The following is a 14,188-nucleotide window of genomic DNA, read 5'->3' as shown; positions in this document are numbered from 1 at the left end:
CACAACTATAAATGGGCTAAAATAAGTTGAGTCTATCACGTCCTTAAAGTAATGTACTAAGCCCATGTTGAAATAGTGAAGTCTTATCTTCTTACTAACCAGTGGATAAAGTAATTGTAGATTAAAATATAATAGGAAAAATTCAAGTGCTGAGTAAGAAATTATGCTCTGCCCCCAAGGTTTGAGACCATGTTTTAATAACAATATTTGGAGAGTTGAATAAGATGAATATGAATGAGAAAAAAATCTAAGGTAAAGTAAAAAATAAACCTGAGAGGTACCAAAATAAAATAAAGCTGAGATGTATCAAAATAAAATAGAGATGTATCTAATATGAAATAAGGATATAAGCAAAAAATATAAGAACCATGTCAATTATAAATCAAGCAAGAGATCAGTGAAGAGAAAGTTCATTTCTAAATTATCAATAGCAGAGGTTATTTAGGGAGGGACGAGATACATGGTCAACTACATACTGAGTTTTAAGTTAAAAAAGTAACCACAAGACAATGCCAGTGCCACAAAACACACATTTTATAGAAAAAGAAGAGAAAGGAAAGGCCTTTCACCCCATCACAGGCTTTGTATAAACAAGCGCAGGCAGAGCTCACATAATCATGAGAGGATATATAGACATATTCTTTCTAAAAATACTTCAGAAACACCTCAGAAAAACTGGAGGAAGATAAAAATTATTTTCAAACTAGAAATAAAGGCCAGGTTCTGTCAATATTCACAAGCAAAATGACTTTAGAAAATTATTAAAAGAACCCATTTTCTAAAGAACTGTTTTCTACTTGTAAAATGATAGTTTGAATATGACGATATATAAGATAAAAGGGAACCCTTTTAAACATATTAGTAGTTGGAAACCAGAATAGTTTATTCAACGTATTTATAATAATTAATGAACTGTTATTTCATCCCCATTTAATGAGTAATTTACAGTTGTAAGGATGGAGAAGTATTTATTTTAATTTAGAATTTGGATCTGATTTACCAATGTGAGAATGTGCTTGCCCAATATTGAATACTCATGAATAAAAAGAAATCATATATATTGAAAGTGATCTCCATAAAACTTTGAATATTTTCAATAATATTTCTGAAACCATTGGAATAAAAAGTCAGTTAAATTCCATGTATATCAAGAAATTCCATATTGTCAAAAGCTTAGTAAAAGTATTAGCAAAATATCTATTCATGTCACTTTGCCTCTAGGTATAAATAAACTGATCTGTGTAAAGGAGCCCCTATGGCTAGATGAGCTACCAATATTGCCAAACACACAATAAGTCATTAAAAAAAAAAAAAAAAGCTGACAGCTCAATACTTTTCAAGGGCTTAATTTGAAATTCAACTGATAAATACCTTACATGTTCACACACATAATAAATCAGCCAGTAATAGACACTTGACGTGTTGTAGAAAGAATAAGATTGAGAATAGGATTTAGAAAAGTTAAAGTGCTGTGTTGGTCTGAGAATGTGAGAAGGGCTGAAAAATTATGATTTGAGAAAAAGCTGAAGAACTAGGAAGATTTAGGATATAAAAGGGTCACACTTCTGACCTCTGGAGCACCAGGTCAGATAATGATGCTGTGGCTTCAGTCTCATTTCATGATCTGCATTTAATTTTACATTCTGGCCTCTACTGATCCATGTACATATTCCATTCACTTTGGGAATTTTCAAATCCACCAGACTCTGTCCTACGTAGACCAGCCCCTTACCACGCTTAGAACTTCAGCCAACTTCTTGTACCTGCCATTCTGAATATCTGAGCCTCTGAGGCTTTCAGATTGAGCCCCTACATTTAGACACAAATTGATCCGAATGACAGGCACTGTTTTCAAATACATAAAATCCTTATTGTACAGAAGTGATTAGATTTTATAGTGTGGCACCCGAAGAGAGAACTATAGATAGGTAGGTAGACTTTAAAAGAAGGTAAACTTGAGGCTCAAAGGAAAAGATATTTTCTAACAGCTAAAGTTGTTTAAAATAGATGATTACCCTATACTAGTCTAGAAACTCAGGCCTGCCACCTTAGTTCAGTTAAGCTCAGTTGCTCAGTCATGTCCAACTCTTTGCGACCCCATGAACTGCAGCACGCCAGGCCTCCCTATCCATCACCAACTCCTATTTGAAGACACCTTAGACCAGGCCTCAACAACCAGCAGGATACTGTCACTAATTTTGCTTCCACTGGGCCTAATTTCTAACCTTAGATCAATATCATTAGTTTCTTTCTGTATTTGTGCTCTGGCTTGCTGGCATCGCTACAGAAAGGCAGGGCATCAAACTCTCTAGCCCAAGGATCTAAATCAGCAAACTATATCCAAGCTCTCTTTGCCTTTTGGCGACATTACTATTCCATTCAGAGATCCTGCAGTTCAGTGGCTTTTGAATTTTTTTATTACACTCCATAGAAAAACAATCTATTTTATATCATGATCCCAGATACCCATACATATATATTTAACAGCAACAAGATTTCTTGAGTTACCCTTACAAAATGTATTCTGATATTTTTTGTTTTATGTAATTCTATTTTTGAATATACAATTTTATTTTGAACATTTCATTTGCAGCCCACTGAAATGATTTTATGATCTGAAAATGAGTTATGACCCAGGAATCGATCATAACCTTATGTGTGGAAAACTACTAGTTTTATGATTTAGGCATGTATGTTCAGTAAAAGGCTGTGAAAGTCAAGATGCTAAGATTTAAGTTTCTTCATCTTTCTCTTCTACATGTCAAATATGCATTGCTATAAACAGTCTTCTACCAATGCCTTGATTCTCAGTGTTCTGCTCCTCTCCTCCTTTCCAAATCTGCTTTGTTCATGCTTTGATCCAATCCCGTTTTGATTACTGAAAAGTTTTTGTTTGATTATCACCACTACCCTCATCCTCAACCACCCCTGCATTTTAAACCTCACCTTCCCCAACTTGGATCTCCCACTTTATAGACAGATATACTCAGGTCAGTTTGCTCATAATTTGGGGAAAAAAAAAGAGCCTCGTCTTGAGTCAGCCTTATTAATATCATTTGCCAATTAATTTATATTCTTTGTGACTCCTGATAAGTGATTTAAAGAATTTATTTTTTATCACAGTTTTATGTTTATTTATTATTTCTCTGCCAGGACTTGTAAATGCTTTGAGAGCAGCAATTGCCTATCATCGCTCTTTGGTGCATACTTTTTTCTGCATTTCATAGCTTAGTGCTGGCAGCAGTCAGCATGCATTGAATAACTGGAATAGTTGGAGAACTTCATGACAGGCAGTGCCTGTGGTCCAGCTTCTCTGGAGCATCCCTAGCTTTGAACCTAAACTTCTGCAGATCTGAGTTGGGCCTGGGATCCAATAACTACCTCATCCCAGCTTTTCTGGACTGCTCTAATCTCTGTACTTCCTGCTTTGAGCTAAGATAGTATGCAGCTAGATTTGTTTCGAAAGTCAAGATGAGAAAAATTAAGTCTGTTTTTGTTTCTGAGTTGATGGAGTACTTAAACACACATCATCTTAATTCATCGTCATCATCACGTCAACTTTCTCAGATGGATGGGGCCAGTCTTCAAGACCAACTTCACATCTGAGGAAGGTGAAGGGATTCATTAAGCTTGAAAGACTTGGCTGAAATAATAAAGTTAAAAAGTGAATGAGCCAGGGAGCCACCCTGTCTTCTGACTGTGAAAGCAAGGCCTTTTCACTGCGTCAGGCTCTTCCATACTCCTGAGTCAGCTATAAGCATGTTTTCTACTAGACAACTAGGATTTTAAGAATACATTTTGAAAACTACTAGCTCTACACAAATATTGAGTTACAAATGTTATTGTTATTCAGGTTTACATAATATCTTATAATTTTAGAACCCTCTTAAGCATTTTCACAATTACTCTTTGCTTGTGGGATAGGGGAGACAGGTATTATTATCATAGTTTTCAGATGAAGAACTGTAACTAAGAGAAACTATGTGACTTTCCTAAATTCTCATGGCTCATTAGTGGTGGAGTCATAATTTTAGACTCTGGCCAGGCAGTCTGCCCACTTTCCACATTACCTTTATATCCTTAACAATGTTAAAATCATTCCTGATGTTTAGCATATAAAGTCTGAAGAATACATTTGAATTTTAAAATTCGAATCTAATTTTAATTAATTGGAAAACAATATCCTAACCCTAAAAATAAGGTTGCAGGATTCTAAACTTACTCATCAGAACACTTCAATGGAAATCCAAAAATTATATTGTGAGATATAATTTACTAACATAAGCCATGCTCATTTCCTTGTATAATAGCACCAACTCTGAAATTTAAAATTATACACGCTTATATATATATATACATATATATAATTCAGTTATAATTAATGAGTTCATTATATATAATGAATATATAAAATAAGTATAAATTCAAATCTCATGACAGTCTAGGATCCTAAAAGCGTTATAGCTTGTGAAAAAATGAATACAATAAAATAAAAATTTCTAATAATACTAAGTGAACAGTTGAATGCTGCATGTATTTCAGATAAATTGGAACATTCCACTTTTAATCATCTTGAGAGGGAACCAGTTCTCTCTGTTTGAATGGACCTTTGCTATACATTATTGGGCTTGCCAGAGGGCCCGGTGGTAAAGAAATCATCTTCAGACACAGGAGACACAGGTTTGATTCCTGGGTTGGGAAGATACACTGCAGTAGGAAATGGCAACCCACTCCTGTATACTTGTCTGGAAAATTCCATGGACAGAGGAGTCTGGTGGGTTACAGTCCATGGGGGTCACAGTCAGACATGACTGAGCACATATGCACAGTGAACTGCATATTGACTTCTTCTCCCTTCTTTCAATCTCCATGGAAAATTTTGTAACTGTCATGATACCTGACTTAGCATATTAGAATATATGGATATCTGTATTATTCTCATCTCACTTTTCTAGGCACCTCACAGTTTCTGTTCACCAGTTTCAAAAATAAAATCCAGATAGCTGTTTACCACACGTGTATCTACTTCCTGAAGACTGGCAACATGTCTTCTTCAGATTTTCCTCTTGAATCAATTTGGGCAGGTATTGGCAAATAGCAGGGGTTAAACAAATGTTTGTTGAATTGAATTTGAAGGTTGAATATAAGAGTAGGAAGAATTTACCCATTATAGTCATTAGCAAAGGCAATTAGCCTCACATATATTACAATTTTATTTGTATTTAAGGAGCTACATAAAATTGGCAATCAACTTTAATAATACATATGTGGTTTTCAATTAATTACTCAGAATGAAAGTGACTTTCAAAGGTAGCTTTGATTCAAAATATTTTAAAATTTTAGGTTTTAAACAAGTATTCATTTAGTACCTAACACTAAACATTTGCTCTGAGTACACATTATGGAAAGTGATAAGAAGACCATTTTATATAGCCAATATTATATATAGCCAATAAAGCTAATATTTTGAAATTACTTCAGAAAAAAATTTAAAAAGAAAGCAAATTTATTTCAGTTTTGCCAGTTGTTCAGTTCTTCAAAATAATAATGTTGGCCCAAATTAAGATGGTCATCAAGTTTTTCCAGTATAAGAAGAATAACTTTGTTACCCACAATCATTAAAAAAAAAAACCCAAAAAACCACCTGTTTTGAATAGGTGATCATGACTCTTAGTAACATGACCAATTAAATTATTTTTTTTCAGTTATATCTCTGGATTAAGAATACTTTCTTGCAAAGGGCAACTTTTGCACTTCAAATTTTATGCACATTAGTTTATTCAAAATTGAATATCAAATTGATTTCAGTTTCTTTAATGATGCATTGAACATATGGACTTCCATAGAGTCTGAAGATCATTCAGACTTTATTATAGACCAAGCCCAAATTTATCACCATTACTTTGTGGGGAAAAAATCTCATTTTGTTTATTTCCCTTTAGCTTTTGAATTTATGAAGAGGATTTGGATATGGTATAAGAAATGAATACTCAATACACTACTAACTGCTAATGCTCATGAAGATTTATACTGCAAAAGTCTTTAAGATTCAGATTCATTGATATTCCTCTGGAATACGAATTTGATTATATTTTTAATTTTTAGGTTTGTCATTTGATGATATTCTATGAGATTGAAAGCTGAAACTCCTAATAGAAAAGAGCAAGATAAAAATTCTACTATACACATAATTTTAAGAGTGTCTTTATACAAGTAGCATTTATTTGGATCAAGCACTGCATTGAGCAATTTTATTATGATATTTACTTTTTTTGGAAATTCTATGAAGTAGGTATCGTTTACAACTCAAAGAGGTTGAGTAGATTATTATGTCTAGGGTTAGAACCTAGTCTGATTGCAAGAGTTCTTTTCAGTTTGGTTGAGTTCATTTCAGTCACTCAGTCAGGTCTGACTCTTTTCAACCCCATGGACTGCAGCACGCCAGGTCTCCCTGTCCATCACCAACACCTGGAGCTTGCTCAAATTCATGTCTATCAAGTCAGTTATGCCATCCAAGCATCTCATCTGCTGTTGTCCCCTTCTCCTCCTGCCTTCAATCTTTCCCAGCATCAGGGTCTTTTCTAATGAGACAGTTCTTCGCATCAGGTGGCCGAAGTATCGGAGTTGCAGCATCAGTCCTTCCAATGAATATTCAGGACTGATTTCCTTTAGGATGGACTGGTTGGATCTCCTTGTAGTCCAAGGGGCTCTCAAGAGTCTTCTCCAACACCACAGTTCAAAAGCATCAATTCTTTGGTGCTCAGCTTTCTTTATGATCCAATTCTCACATCCACGCATGATTACTGGAAAAACCATAGCTTTTGACTAGATGGACCTTTGTCAGCAAAGTAATGTCTCTGCTTTTTAATATGCTGTCTAGGTTGGTCAGAGCTTTTCTTCCAAGGAGCAAGCATTTTTTAATGTCATGGCTGAAGCCACCATCTGCAGTGATTTTGAAGCCTAAGAATATAAAGTCTGTCACTGTTTCCATTGTTTCCCCATTATCTGCCATGAAGCGTTGAGACAGTATGCTATGATCTTAGGTTTTTCAATATTGAATTTTAAGCCAACTTTTTCACTCTCCTCTCTCATCAGAGGGCAGACAGAATGAAAACCACAATCACTGAACACTAACCAAACTGATCACAGGGATCGCAGCCTTGTCTAACTCAATGAAACCATGAGCCATGCCATGTAGGGCTCCCAAGACGGACGGGTCATGGTGGAGAGTTCTGACAAAGCATGCTCCGCTGAAGAAGGGAATGGCAAACCACTTCAGTGTTCTTGCCTTGAGAACCCCATGAACAGTATGAAAAGTTATTTTACTCAAAGTCAATTCAATACTATTCTTCCTATTTAGTTGATTATTTCAAAACAAAAGAGATTTTACCACAATTAAAAAATAAAGAAAAGAAAGAAAAGCAGGAAAATCTACTACAGAATGATAATTCCAATCAAAAGGAGTAAATGAAAGTTTATATATTTAACTGTTAATCAGCTTGTATTTAATACTCCACTTTTAGAACAAGCTCATTATATTAATTAGATATGCATTTCATAGTTCATCTTGGGGTATAAGTCAGAAAACTATATCATTGAGATAAAAATTTTAATGGCTATTGACTGAGATGAGTTTATTAGTACACTGAAAATATAGTTCACTTTTCCACAAGTTGTTCAGACAGCTTCCTAACAGTTTTCTGTCTAAAATTGAGTCAAGCTCACTTATAAAATATTGAGAATTTTACTCTCTGCACCGGAATAGATATAAAACTACTTCTTAAAAAAAATCTTGGCTATGTTTTTCAGTGTTCCTATAACCTAGCCCTCAAACAGAAGCCCATTTCCATACTGAGATGAACTTAAGTTTGTTTCTCTGACCAAAGCATAGGGTATGTCTTTAGTTTGCAAATGAAATGACTATATTCATACTTACCAAAAACGCCTCAAATGTATGGCTATTGAAAGAAAACTTCACTATGCACTTATTGTTCTGCTCAGAATTAATTTCTGAGCAACTCATACAATCGCATGTATTTATGTGTGCTGTGCTTAGTCACTCCGACTAAGTCATGTCCGACTCTTTGTGACCCCATGGATTGTCACCCACCGGGCACTTCTGTCCCTGGGGATTCTCTGGGCAAGAATACTGGAGTGGGTTGCCATGCCATCCTCCAGGGGATCTTCCCAACCCAGGAATCAAGCCTAGGTCTCCTGCATTGCAGGCTGATTCTTTACCAGGTCAACAACAAGGGAAGCCCACATATATTTATACCCTGGTATAATTTCTTTGGTTCTCCCACTGAATTACCCTTATGAAAGCCACTGTTACTGTTGCTCTAAAGATTCAGAATTGGTGAAAAATATTTTAAGAAAAAAAAAAGTTATCAGTTGTGTAGGCATAAATTTTATAGGCATATAGTTATTCATAATACTCCTGTATTACCCTTTCAATGTCCATGAGATCAGTAGAGATGGTTCCTGTTTCATTTTTAATATTAATATTTCATTTTTAATATTAATAATTTGTGTCTAGGCTCTCTCTTTTTTTCAGTTAGCCTGGCTGGAGGTACACCAGTTTGACTGATCTTTTTTTCAAGAACCAGCTTTAGGTTTTATTAAATTTATTGCTTTCCTGTTTTTAATTTCATTGGTTTTTGCTCTAATTTTCTAATTCATTTTCTTTCATTTGCTTTGAAATTAATTTGCTCTTTTCTGTAGTTTCCTAAGGTAAAAGCTTAAATTGTTGATTTTAGATCTCTCTTCTAAAATAACATTCAATTCTATAATTTTTTCTAGGCTCTGTTTTGATTGCAGCCCACAAATTTTGATAAATTATCTTTTATTTTAACAAGTCAAAATATTTTAAATTTTTTCATTGAGACTTTCTTCTTTGATTCAATTTATTTAGAAATAACTTTAGCCTCCAATTATTTTGGGGGGAGGTTCCAATATCTTTCCATTATTGATTTCTAGCTTAATTTCATTTTTATCTGAGAGCACATTTTGTGTGATTTCTATTTCTTTAATTTGTGTTTTATGACTGGAATATCTTGGTGAATGTTCCATATGAGCTTGCGAAGAGTATGTATTTTGATACTGTTGGATGAAGTAGTATATAGATGGCAGTTGGACCTGTCAGTATTCAGTTCAGCCATGTGTTTACAGATTTTCTCCCTGTTCGATATATCAATTACTGATAGAAAAACTAATAGTGCTAGTAGTGGGTTATCTGTTTCTCCTTGTAGTTCTATCAGATTCTGTCTCATGTATTTTGATGCTTTGTTGTTAAGCACATACACATGAAGTATTATTATGTCTTTGAGGTTTGGGCACTTTCCTTGTGGCCCAGCTGGTAAAGAATCTGCCTGCAATGCTGGTGACCCTGGTTCAGTTCCTGAGTCAGAAAGATCTGCTGGAGAAGGAATAGATTATTCTCTCCAGTATTCTTTGGCTTCCCTGGTGTGTCAGCTGGTAGAGAATCAAAGAATCTGCCTGCAATGTGGGACACGTGGGTTCAATCCCTGTGTTGGGAAGATCCCCTGGAGAAGGGAAAGACTACCCACTCCAGTATTCTGGCTTGGAGAATTCCATGGACTGTATAGTCCATGAGGTCGCAGAGAGTCAGACACGACTGAGTGACTTTCACTTTCACTTAATATTTTGACCTCTTTATTGTTGTGTAATGCCTGTCTTTATATCTGATAATTTTCCTTTCTTTAAAGGCAGCTTTATCTAAAATTAATATAGTTACTCCAACTTTCTTTTGATTAGTGTTATCAAGGCATATACTTCTCCATCACTTTACTTTTAATCTGTGTCTTTCTACTTAAAGTGGGTTTCTTTCAAACAAAACATATTTGGGTCTTTTTTTTTTTTAAATGAACACTGACAGTCTCTGTCTTTTAATTGATAAATTCAGAACATTAACATTTAAAGTGATTATTGATATAGTTGGATTAATATCTATCATACTTGTGACTCTTTTCTATTTACTGCTCTTACTGTTCTTATTTTTTGTTTTTAATTCTTTTTCTGCCTTTTCTAGTTTCAATTGGGATTCTATTTTTTTCCCTTTCTTAGCATATCAATTATACTTCTTTAATTTCTTTTAGCAGTTTCCCTTAAGTCTATAAAAAAATTTACAAGAAATCCAAGTCTTTCAGATAACATTCTAGCTACTTCCTGCGTAGTGCAATTATCTTATAGCACAATATTTCCAACTCCTCCCTCCTGTCACTTATTTCCAGTTCCTTCCTGCTGTCATTCATGGCTCTTATCCATAAGCTATAATTACTGAATACATGGTTGATACTGTTATTATTTTGAATAAACAGTTATTTGTTAAAACAATTAAGAATAAGAAAATATGATTTATTTTACCTTCATTATCTCTTCTCGAATGCTCTTCCTTTCATTATATAAATGGAATTTCTGACATATATTTTCCTTCTTTCTGACACATTTAACACTTATAAGGTAAGTCTACTGGCAATAAATTCCCTCAATTTTTCTTTGCCTGAGAAAATGTTTATTTAGCTACCACTTTTGAAGGACAATTTTATTGGACACAGGATTCTAAATTCGTATTTTTTTTTCTTTCAACATTTTAATAAATCACTCTGTTCTTTCTGATTGCATGGTTTCTAAAGAGAGAGGTAGTGTAATTCTTATCCTTGCTCCTCTATAGCTAAGGTGTTTTCCACTTATCAATGGCTTCTTTCAAGGTTCTCTCTTTGTTCTTAAATTTATGCAGTTTGAATACAATATGCCTGGATATGTGTTGTTCTTGTTTATTCACTAAATCACGTCCAACTCTTTTGTGACCCCATGGACTACAGACTACCAGGCTCTTCTGTTCATGGGATTTCCCAGGCAAAAATACTGGAGTAGGTTGTCATTTCCTTGCCCAGAGGATCTTCACAACCTAGGGATTGAACCCCGCTTTCTGTATTGGGTGGAATCTTTACCCAGTTCAGTTCAGTTCAGTCGCTCAGTCATGTCCGACTCCTTGCGATCCCATGAATTGCAGCACGCCAGGCCTCTCTGTCCATCACCAACTCCCGGAGTCTACCCAAACCCATGTCCATGGAGTCAGTGATGCCGTACAACCATCTCATCCTCTGTCGTCCCCTTCTTCTCCCGCCCCCAATCCTACCCAGCATTAGGGTCTTTTCCAATGAGTCAACTCTTCGCATGAGATGGCCTAAGGATTGGAGCTTCAGCTTCAACATCAGTCCTTCCAATAAACACCCAGGATTGATCTCCTTTAGGATGGATTGATTGGATCTCCTTGCAGACCAAGGGACTCTCAAGAGTCTTCTCCAACACCACAGTTCAAAAGGATCAATTCTGCGGTGTTCAGCTTTCTTCATGGTCCAACTCTCACATCCATAAATGACCATTGGAAAAACCATAGCCTTGACTAGATTGACTTTTGTTGGTAAAGTAATGTCTCTGCTTTTAAATATGCTATCTTCCTTCCAAGGAGTAAGCATCTTTTAATTTCATGGCTGCAATCACCATCAGCAGTGATTTTGGAGCCCCCCAAAATAAAGTCAGACATTGTTTCCACTGTTTCCCCATCTATTTCCATGAAGTGATGGGACTTTCATCAAGCGGCTCTTTAGTTCTTCTTCACTTTCTGCCATAAGGGTGGTGTCATCTGCATATCTGAGGTTATATATGTATCTGTTGAGCATTTTATTGGTATCTGAGCTACCTGAATCTTTAGTTTATTGTCTGTAATTAATTTGGGGAAATTCTCAGTCATAATTAGTGACAAGTTTCAAGTTCCATATATAATGGACTAGAAATTGGAGGTGCTTCAAACTCTTGTTTTTTTTTCTTCTGTAATTATTCCTTTTGTAATTGTCAATTGAGTCTTGGATACTCTGTCTTCTTTTCTTTTTTTTTTTTTTCCATTCAGTTTCAGGAGCTTCTACTAGCATTTTTTTCCAAGCTCATTGATTATTTCCTTAGCAATATCTGCTTTCATTACTCACCTGTCTTTATGCATCCATTTTTCCCATTAGAATCTTTAGTAAAATAATCATAGTTGTTTTAAATCCCTAATCTTAGAACTCCAAAAACTTTGTATATTTGAGTCCTGTGCTGATTTTGGATTTGTTTCTTCGAATTGTGCTTTTTGTCTTTTAGTATGTCTTGCAATTATTTTCTTGAAAGCCAGACATACTGTACTGGGTAAATGGAACAGAAACAAACGGATCTTTAGAGTAAGGTTTTGTAGTTATTTGGCGAGTGGTTTGGCTGTCTTTACTGTTTGGTACAATTGCAGCTGTAAGGAGCTAAATTTCATCTGGTATACATGTTTTTATTTCCTCTGTCACACTTCAGGTTTTCCTAGAGACTTCTTAAGTAAGGTTAGAAATATATTCTTTCTGATGTATTCTTCTATTATTTTGTAGGAGCCCTACTGATGTGTTGGTAAGGGCTTGGTAGGAAAAGACAAGGAGTTCTGTAGTCCTCTGATTATGTCTCAGTCTCTACTGATCCCCTGGGCTATAACCTTCCTAAATGCTTCTCAGGGCTGGCTATCCCCCTCCACACCACCACTGGTTGAGAGAGGAAGGTTAGAGACAGAGATGGGTATTTCTATTTCCAATGTTGGTTAGGCTCTGGTAAAACAGCTTTTCTTGAGGACAAACCCTGTTAAGAACACCAGAATTCTCTGGCATATTTTTAAATGGCTACCTTTCCTCTACCTCTGCCAAAAGCACAAGGGGATTTTTGCCCCCATCTTCACTGTAAAATAGAGCTTCCAAAGGTAAAATTCATAAACTCATGATGGTCTACCTAAGGTTGCACCCTTCCCACCAGAGTTGTAATTCAAACTCATCTACTTTGAGCTTCTGGCATTTCCTCAACTATAGTTTATTTTTTCCTACCCTGCTACTGATTCCTTGGGTTTCCCTGGTGCTTCAGACCAGGGAAATAAAATAAATCCCCCTGCAATGCAGGAGACCAGGGTTTGATCCCGGGATCAGAATGACCCCACCCCCTGGAGAAGGGAATGGCTACTCATTCCAGTATTCCTTCTGAATTCCTACACTTTAGTAAGTTGTGATTCCTGTATCCACTCATCTATCTCTCTAGTTTTGAGTGGAACAATTTTCCCTGGAATCTTAGTTCTCTGATGGATCAAAGAAAAGTTGTTGATTTTCAGGTTGTTCAATTTTTTTCCTGGTTATGTGGATAGGAGTGACAAGTTTCAAGTTTCATATATAATGGACTAGAAATTGGAGGTGCTTATTTATTTTTGTATTTATAGAACACACAGTTCTATATACACAGCACAAATGATTTTTGAACAAATGCCTAAAATAGTGAATTACTGAATGATTGCCATGTATGCCTGGTAGAATTACATGACTATAGGAGAAAAACAATGAATTAAAAATGATTTACATATAAAATGTTGCTCCCCTTTCTATCCTCTGGCTTTATCATTAACATGTGTTTGCAGTGAACTCAGGCCTGACCTACACCTCTGGAATATTTTAGCTATTTTATTATACTGGATATTATTTTATTACCTAAATTACCAGCAGTTAATTTATATTGTTATATGGAGGATCTCGTCTAGAACCAGATATTCAAAAGATAATACTACTCAGTAAGTACAAAGAATAATACTGTCACTTGTAAGTTTTGAACAATGAGATAATAGATGCTACCATTAAACACTGCAGAATTAATTTCATGCAATACTCACTCAGTATGGAGCTGTCATAGTATGCTGGAATATTGTGTCAGGAAGCTATAATGGAAGTTGAAAAAACTAAAAAATAAGCTAGGAAAATAAAACCTATGGATCTGCCAACACAAAAAGCATATACATGTTGTATAACCAAGACTTTGCCATACATTTTTTCATGCTGTCTGAAATCTGACCTACATCAAAGTGAAGTTGCTAAATTATGTTCATGAAGTAAAAGGCCAGTAGATGTTATGGCTCCAGGGGCCGAAGAGCAATAGCAAATTACTATTTTTTTCTCACTGCCTAGTTCAGGCCCAAGATTAATTTAAATGAAAGAAAGTTGTATTTAACCACAAAGTTATACAATAATAATTTCAGAGATAAAAGATACATTGGAGGTTTTTTCCAGTTTAGTCTCCATTTGATGAAATAATTTCTCACACATTATTCTTAAAAAATCACCCTCTA

General features: G+C 35.2%; 1 protein-coding gene across 13 annotated transcripts in view; it reads right to left on the bottom strand.

Moving 5' to 3' along the window:
• The window catches only part of ZNF804B (zinc finger protein 804B), an 889,892-nt gene that overhangs the window by 68,502 nt on the left and 807,202 nt on the right, over positions 1-14,188 (bottom strand). The gene's annotated exons all lie outside the window — the stretch shown is intronic.

Source organism: Giraffa tippelskirchi, chromosome 10 (genome assembly GCF_054371585.1).
Source record: "Giraffa tippelskirchi isolate mGirTip1 chromosome 10, T2T-mGirTip1v1.2.pri, whole genome shotgun sequence".
NCBI classification, from domain to species: Eukaryota; Metazoa; Chordata; class Mammalia; order Artiodactyla; family Giraffidae; genus Giraffa; species Giraffa tippelskirchi.
This window is presented reverse-complemented; position numbering and strand designations above follow the sequence as displayed.